Source organism: Schistocerca nitens, chromosome 1 (assembly GCF_023898315.1).
Source record: "Schistocerca nitens isolate TAMUIC-IGC-003100 chromosome 1, iqSchNite1.1, whole genome shotgun sequence".
Classification (NCBI taxonomy): Eukaryota; Metazoa; Arthropoda; class Insecta; order Orthoptera; family Acrididae; genus Schistocerca; species Schistocerca nitens.
The window spans coordinates 106629597-106637675 of record NC_064614.1 but is presented as its reverse complement, the minus strand read 5'-3'; the positions used below and the strand labels follow the sequence as shown (position 1 = coordinate 106637675).

The window sequence follows — 8079 nt, the reverse complement described above, 5'->3', positions numbered from 1 at the left end:
GCACTGTCTGCATTGTTGCCATATTTCGAACCACCTACTTTCTCTGATAACGTCATGCAGTGTCAACTCCTCTGATGTCAAAGTGCAGGTAGGTCATTTGTGCTAAGTACAAAATCCAAGAGGGAGGACCTAGGCCAGTTGTACAGGTTTAAAATGTCAGAAATTTTTTAAAAATCCTACTTGTGGGAAAGCTGGCATAATCTGCATGGTTACCAGATCACTTGTGCTAAGTGTAGACTCATAGCTGGTCGCTGTGGCGGAGCGGTTCTAGGTGCTTCAGTCTGGAACCGCGCGATTGCTATGGTAGCAGGTTCGAATCCTGCCTCGGGTATGGATATGTGTGATGTCCTTAGGTTAGTTAGATTTTAGTAGTTCTAAGTTCCAGGGGACTGGTGGCCTCAGATGTTAAGTCCCATTGTTGTGTCGATTCCCTAAGGTCTCGACACAATGAGTGGCTAGGTGCACGCGAAACTAACGCAGACGGGCGTAAATTCTGAAACAGGAGACTGGATGAAAACTATAAAGAAAAGAAGAGAGATTTTAATATACTTAACTTTAATGTAGTCTTGTTCTTGTTGAAATACATCTCTTGCATAGTAGAGAGCAATTAGCAATGATACACTTGGCGCCTTGCTAGGTAGTAGCGATGGACTAGCTGAAGGCTATTTAATCTGTCTCTCGGCAATTGAGAGGAATACTTGGTAGGTCTAGTCGCAAGCTATGTCGTCCGTACAACTGGGTGAGGTCAAGTCCGTGTCTTGTGACCTGCCCTGTGGTGGCGCTACGTTTGCGAATACACAGTGGCGACACGCGGGTCCGACATGTACTACAGGACCGCGGCCGATTTAAGTTACCACCTAGCAAGTGTGGTGTCTAGCGGTGACACCACACCCATAGTGCTCAGAGCTATAGAATCCTAGATGATAGCTTTGTCTTAAGTTTAAAACTAGGATTTTTTCCCCGTCTCTCTAACGGTGCAGCTCACTGACACAGCCTGCATGGTTCCCAGGTCACTTGTGCTAATAGAATCCAAAAGCCCAGTTGTTCTAACGTAAAATCATGGGAAGTTAAAAAAGCCAAGTTTAAAATGATGTCACATCATTTTTATTTAAAAATTTACACCGTATGTTTATGTATGTGTGTTTGTGTGTGTGTGTGTGTGTGTGTGTGTGTGTGTGTATATGTGTGTGTGTGTTGTAGAACTAGCAGTAGTACTCGTAGTAGTATAGAACAGGAATGTTTAATTATATTAACAGTCACTAGCACTGTGCCTGGAATGTTCTCCATAGTCTGGCAGCCATTGCCACTGGGGCAGTATACCACGAGTGACGCTGCCACCGACCAGGAAGGCTAAGTGCATCCACTGTAGCGGATCTCACAACCAGCGATGTGTCTGGATTGCAATGGTGGATTTGTGAGTGCAGACTGAACATGACCGTGGCACAGACTACCCCCACTACCACTGAAGGAAAGCGATGTAACGGGTTTGTGAGCTATTTCCCATTCTGTAGTTGCCACAGCCTGCACGGATGTCAAATTTCCCACATCATAATGGATTTTCCCTAATGTCATGCGATGGAACAGTTGTGGGAGCTATTCATAGCTCACAGACATTCCATAGCTGATCTACTTTCCCTGTGCAACGCTGACAGCCTACTCACGCTAGAAAGTAGGTGTTCAATTTTCCTTGCCAATGCAGTCACCTCCCTCCCCCTCCCCCCTTCCATCCGACGCCCCACTTCTCTGCAGTACCCAGGCTTACTAGACATCTGGTGGATCGGTAGAAGTGCTAGATACAACATAGTTAAGAGATAATCCTGGATCATCATCAGAGATCTGCATTTCTAAGACCAAAATAAACTGACTCACACAGTCAAATGTAAATATTAACCCATTTCAATGTTTATTATTATTACTCATCATGTGCATGTGCCTGTGTTTTCACACTTTTCATTTCTTTCTCCATCAGTACAATGGATCTCTGATGCAGCACATGATACACTGAAGCAGAAATTGTGTAAATGTACGAAACTTTTTCCACACTTTGACTTTCCTTTATCACCAACATCTGTATCAACCATCAAGCCACCAGCATTGGATAGCACATTGAAGAAGAATGTGTTGTTATTCATTAGAACACTCAAGCTGAATGCGAGTGACAATGGACACATTCTTGAAGGCATGTCATCAGCTCAGGAGCTCAAACAATATGATTTTTAAATCGCAATTTTACGTGCCCACTCGACAGTGCACCAACGGTCTTGCCGCAGTGGTAACACCGGTTCCCGTCAGATCACCGAAGTTAAGCGCTGTCGGGCTGAGCTAGTACTTGGATGGGTGACCATCCGGACTACCGAGCGCTGTTGGCAACCGGGGTGCACTCAGCCCTTGGGAGGCAAGCTGAGGAGCTACTTGGTTGAGAAGTAGCGGCTTCGGTCTCGGAAACTGACATATGGACGGGAGAGCAGTGTGCTGACCACATGCACCTCCATATCGGCATCCAGTGACGCCTATGGTCTGAGGATGACACGGCGGCCGGTCGGTACCGTTGGGACTTCATGGCCTGTTCGGGAGGAGTTTTAGTTTTAGTTTATTCGACAGAGCAGTCGAAAATTAGTCTAGTGCGATATTTGTTTCACTGACGTGTATTAACAGGGACAATAAAACACGAAGAGTAACCAGTACTCCAGCAACGACTACACCAGCACGGCCCCTGTTGATTGCTGCCGCCGTGCAGAAGTGCTGATGTCGTTGCTGTTATGGTTATTCTTCGTGTTTCATTGTCCCTCCCTGTCAATAAACATCAATAAAAAGAATATCGCACTAGACTAATTTCGGACAGCTCCGTCGAACCGGCACCTAAAACTACGATTTAAAAATGATTTTGCTTGTAATGGGAAATAAACCGACGCTTTACGTCGATGCTGGGCGTCACATGAAAGATGTGATGAGTAGGATAGTTCGGGATCAGTGCAGCAACGTGTTGTGAAAGCGAAATAGTGGAGAGGGTGTCACGGATTGGAATGGACACTATTAAAACAAAGGTGTTTTTCGTTGCGACGAAATATCCTCACGAAATTTCAATCACCAACTTTCTGCTCCGAATGCGAAAATATTTTGTTGACGACGACCTACATCACAATAAAATAAGAGAAATCAGAGCTCTCACGGAAAGATATAGGTGTTCGTTTTTTCCGCTCGCTGTTCGAGAATGGAATATCCAGAATTATTGTAAAGGTGATTCGATGATCCTGTGCCAGGCACTTTAGTGTGATTTGCAGAGAATCTCTGTAGATATACACTATGCGATCAAAAGTATCCGGACACCTGGCTGAAAATGACTTAAAACTTCGCGGCGCCCTCCATCTGTAAAGCTGGAATTTAGTATGGTGTTGTCCCACCCTTAGCCTTGACTACAGCTTCCATTCTCGCAGGTACACGTTCAATCAGGTGCTGGAAGGTTTCTTGGGGAATGGCAGCCTATTCTCCACGGAGTGCTGCACTGGGCAGAGGTATCGGTGTCGGTCGCTGAGGCCTGGCACGAAGTCGGCGTTCAAAACGTCCGAAAGGTGTTCTGTAGGATTCAGGTCAGGACTCTGTGCAGGCCAGTCCATTACAGGGACGTTATTGTTGTGTAACCACTTCGCCACAAGCCGTGCATTATGAACAGGTGCTCGATCGTATTGAAAGACGCAGTCGCCATCCCCGAACTGCTCTTCAACAGTGGGAAGCTAGAAGGTGCTTAAAACATTAGTTTAGGCCTATGCTGTGATAGTGTCACGCAAAACAACAAAAGGTGCAATTCTCCTCCATGAAAAACACGACCACACCATAACACCACCGCCTGCGAAGTTTACTGTTGGCACTACACACGCTGGCATACGATGTACACCGGGCATTAGCCACACCCACACCCTGCCATCTATCGACACATTGTGTATCGTGATTCGTCACTTCACACAACTTTTTTCCCACTGTTCAATCTTCCAATGCTCACGTTCCTTGCAGTGGATCCTGGTGCGGTTTGGAATTCCTTGTCATGTGTAAGTAGGCTGTTTATGTTTTCTTATTGGCAACGTTACGTAGCGCTCTGTATGAAAATCACTGGCTGTGCTGTGTGCAGTCTGTGGCTAGTTTGCATTGTTGTCTGCCATTGTAGTGTTGGGCAGCTGGATGTTAACAGTGCGTAGCGTTGCACAGTTGGAGGTGAGCCGCCAGCAGTGGTGAATGTGGGGAGAGAAATGGCGGAGTTTTGAAATTTGTAAGACTGGATGTCATGAACTGCTATATATATTATGACCATTAAGGTAAATACATTGTTTGTTCTCTATTAAAATCTTTCATTTGCTAACTATACCTATCAGTAGTTAGTGCCTTCTGTAGTTTGAATCTTTTATTTAGCTGGCAGTAGTGGCGCTCGCTGTATTGCAGTAGTTCGAGTAACGAAGATTTTTGTGAGGTAAGTGATTTGTGAAAGGTATAGATTAATGTTAGTCAGGGCCATTCTTTTGTAGGGATTGTTGAAAGTCAGATTGCGTTGCGCTAAAAATATTGTGTGTCAGTTTAAGCACAGTCCAGTATAATTGTTCAAAGGGGACGTTTCATAACTTAAATGCATTTGATAATGTGAACACTTTATGTCAACAGATCTATTAAATAATTATTTTATGATCCATATTCTTCGAAAAAGGAGCACTTGGAATGGAAAGAACAATAAGAAGGGATTAATAACAGTAACTGCATACATAATTTTGTTTTCAAGCACTTGGTAATTTCTTTTGTAGAATAAATTGTGATGCATCACTCTAGTATTAAGATGTGACATAGGTATTAAACATGGCCATTTGTACTGTAATATTTTTTTGCTTGAGCTTTGTCATGCTTAGGTATAAGTTATAGCATTCACTGCTGCTGTTTGCCAGGCACAGTGCTACTAAATTTCACTTTGTATTACTCTGTTAAGCCAGTTTTACTGCGGATTTATTTACTTGTTTGCTGCGCATTGCCTTATATTAGTTGTAATATTGCATTTGCTTTGCTAATTTATGCTGCTTACTTTGCCATTTGTATTTTTTATCATTGCTGTTTGTGTTAATTGTTTTGTGCTGCTGCATTGCCTCGTTCCTTAGTTTAGCATCTGAGCTCAGTAGATTTAAGTTAGCTTAAGATAGGGTAGGCTATATAAGAGAACGAGTTGTGATGAATTGGAAGAAATGCATTGAGAAGCTATAAGAAAATGGTTTGGCCAAAAAAGTATTTTGAAAGAGGATATGAACAAAAAAGTAGGGTTTAGGGACAACAGGTTTAGGTAGGATTTTCTTGGAAATAAATGATGAGGTAAGATAATGGAAAATAAATAATGAGGTAAGACATATGTGAACATATAAATACAGAAAGCATGCTTGGATAGGATTTTTTTTTTGGTGGAAACAAATGTTGAAATAAGAAGAAAGATCTACAGAACGAAGTTTTGGGTTGGACTGCAGTACCAAATGTCACACTGAAAACAAACCCTGTCCTTTCCCCCTGTGTTATTCTGCTATGTGTTTGTGTACTCTTGTATATTTGTGTTTTTCCTGTCTTTATGTGTTTAGCTAATAGGAGTTATGTTGTAGAATTTTTCTGATAATATGTTATTTTCTTTGTAAAGATGTTTAGACATTATGTATTCTGTTCTGTTTTAATGCTCATGTATGAAGTTGATGTTTCGAAAGTTATTCTGATCTTTTATGTATTTACTTATGTCATAATTCCTGTAACACTGATGTATATGTTTATTTCTATTCTTTTGTAAAGCCCCTATTACTACACATGTTATCTGTATTGTTATGTTCTTTAATGATGTATTCTGTATCTTTGTAATTGTATTCTTATGTTATAAAATTGTAATGGACACAAGTTCATCAGATTAAATAACTTGTAAGTTACATGTCACTGTACACGTTTCTGTTGGTCCTAGTACATGGACAGTATGTGGGAAGTTGGGATTGTTAGTGTTTGCACGTGTGTTAATAATTCAGCAGGGACTGGTTAACAGCATTGCTGGTTCTAAGGACATTTCAAACAATTTTTTTGAGAGTGGACAAGTGGTGGTTATGGTCTTGCTATATTCTCCGCAAGACTCTTCAATGGTGATTGCGCACCTGCACAGTCGCAACAGATGGTTGCTAGCCGTCTCTACAAGGACTACAGTGGGTCTGCATCTTTGATGGCCCACCAATACCATTATCTCTACAAGGACTATAGTGGGTATGCATCTTTGATGGCCCACCAATACTGTAATCTCTACCAGGACTACAGTGGGTCTGCTCTGTGACGACCTACCTGCCAATATTCTTCAAAAGTTCGACTGACTCTGTGGTGGGTTTGCTCTGTTGTGGACCATTACCTGTCTGCATGTCGAGAGTCAGAACTGTCTTTCCGTTAGAAGGACAACACTACTTCTACAAGACTGCATGGAAATCCAAGACTTCCGTGTGCACTGTCTTTTACTGCTCAGCCTTTCAGAAAAACACTGCAATTTTGCTGTGATGAATGATCAGGCCTGGACTTGTAACAACACCAACGCTATACTATTGTACATATGACATTTTTTTCTTCTGATTTTCGATAAATTAGTGTAAGCAATGTTTTGATTTCATTTCTTTTTCTTTTCATGTCATTATGTTAAAGAAACTCTAAACAACTTTCGATGTGAATATTAATATTTATGTCAAATTTCAAGCAATGCTATAACAGAATTGAAGTGTAACACATGTTGAATCTATTGTAACATGTTTAAAATTGTAATTGTGCGTCTGGTCCATACGTAGGCAATGTACTAGGATATGTAGAATGCAAAACCTCTGGTGAATACCCTGTCTGTAGGGGAGCGGTAAAAGGTGGATGGCAGGCGAGCGCGGGAAAATGCACACGGGCGCCGCACGGCATAACGGGCTCAGCAGTAGTAGTCGGAGTTGGGCATCGGTCTGAGAAACACGTTCTGGATCGAGGAGGCTCTCCTGGAAAATGTGATTTCGTTGAGCCTCGGATGTGCCGTTTCCGACGACTATACAGCATGGCAGAATTCCATAGGCACTAAATGGAAAAATATTGCGACGCTATGAAGAAGTAAAGTGCCGATACATCAAGAGCCATAGCTGTGATTGTATGTGTGCTCTGCGCCTCGCCATCTCGCCGCCCGCCAACCGCCGCATCGATACGAACAGGTTGAAACTTTTAGTACTGTATTCGTGTAGACCAGTGTTACTTTTGTTCCTGACTGTTCAATAACAACTTAATTTTTACCAGAACTGTCCTATCATTTAATTATCCTCATCACTAACCTAGGTAGGGTCCTTTCCACATGTTGCGCAATCCGAGTGTCCCGAGATGAAGATTTAAAGTTTATGTTAATAAGAATTACCTGCAGACCTATCTATGTTGGAATGATGTTTAAAGAACTTTGTTGTTAAAGAATAGATAAGTAAATATTATAGGTCTGACAAAGTTGGAAGATAATGTTGAAACTGGTTTAGTAATGAAGTTTAATTAATTTGAGACAAAAATAATGGTAGTTAAATGAGCAAGAAATAAGACAAAAAGAGTAGTAAATCATATATTGGAATTCTTGAGTGCTTAATGATTTAAATAACCAAAATTTCAGTACAGTAATCATAACAGTTTCAGCCCCCCCCCACCTTTTTCTTTTCTATTCATTTAAATTCTGAAGTGTACTGAACTGATTTGACCAGCAAAGTTAAAGTCAATATAAAATCAAAATTTATTAGTGTTTTACCCTTTTCAAAATTGACATTGTATATGTGTTTTGAAAGTGCTGTTTCTAGGGTAACCTATGCCCGATTTTTGTCAGATCAATAGACAGTACGAAGTTTGTAGTAAACATTATAGTGTATTGTTGTGTATTTTTGGCTTGTCCATATTAGTACAGAAAGTGAAATTATTAGTTCAGTAGATTTTCTGGTTCTAAAATTTACCATATTATGCAGTGTAGTTACGTGTTGTTTTGTACGAACGTACTTCAACTTGTACTGGGAAGAAACTCCGTTAATGCCTAACTAGGCTGGCGACCGTATTATT

At 41.4% G+C, this 8079-nt stretch overlaps 1 pseudogene; it reads left to right on the top strand.

Annotated features, from left to right (window-relative positions):
- The first annotated feature begins 2251 nt into the window (after positions 1-2251).
- LOC126209506 (5S ribosomal RNA) lies at positions 2252-2369 on the top strand (annotated as a pseudogene).
- Positions 2370-8079: the final 5710 nt, after the last annotated feature.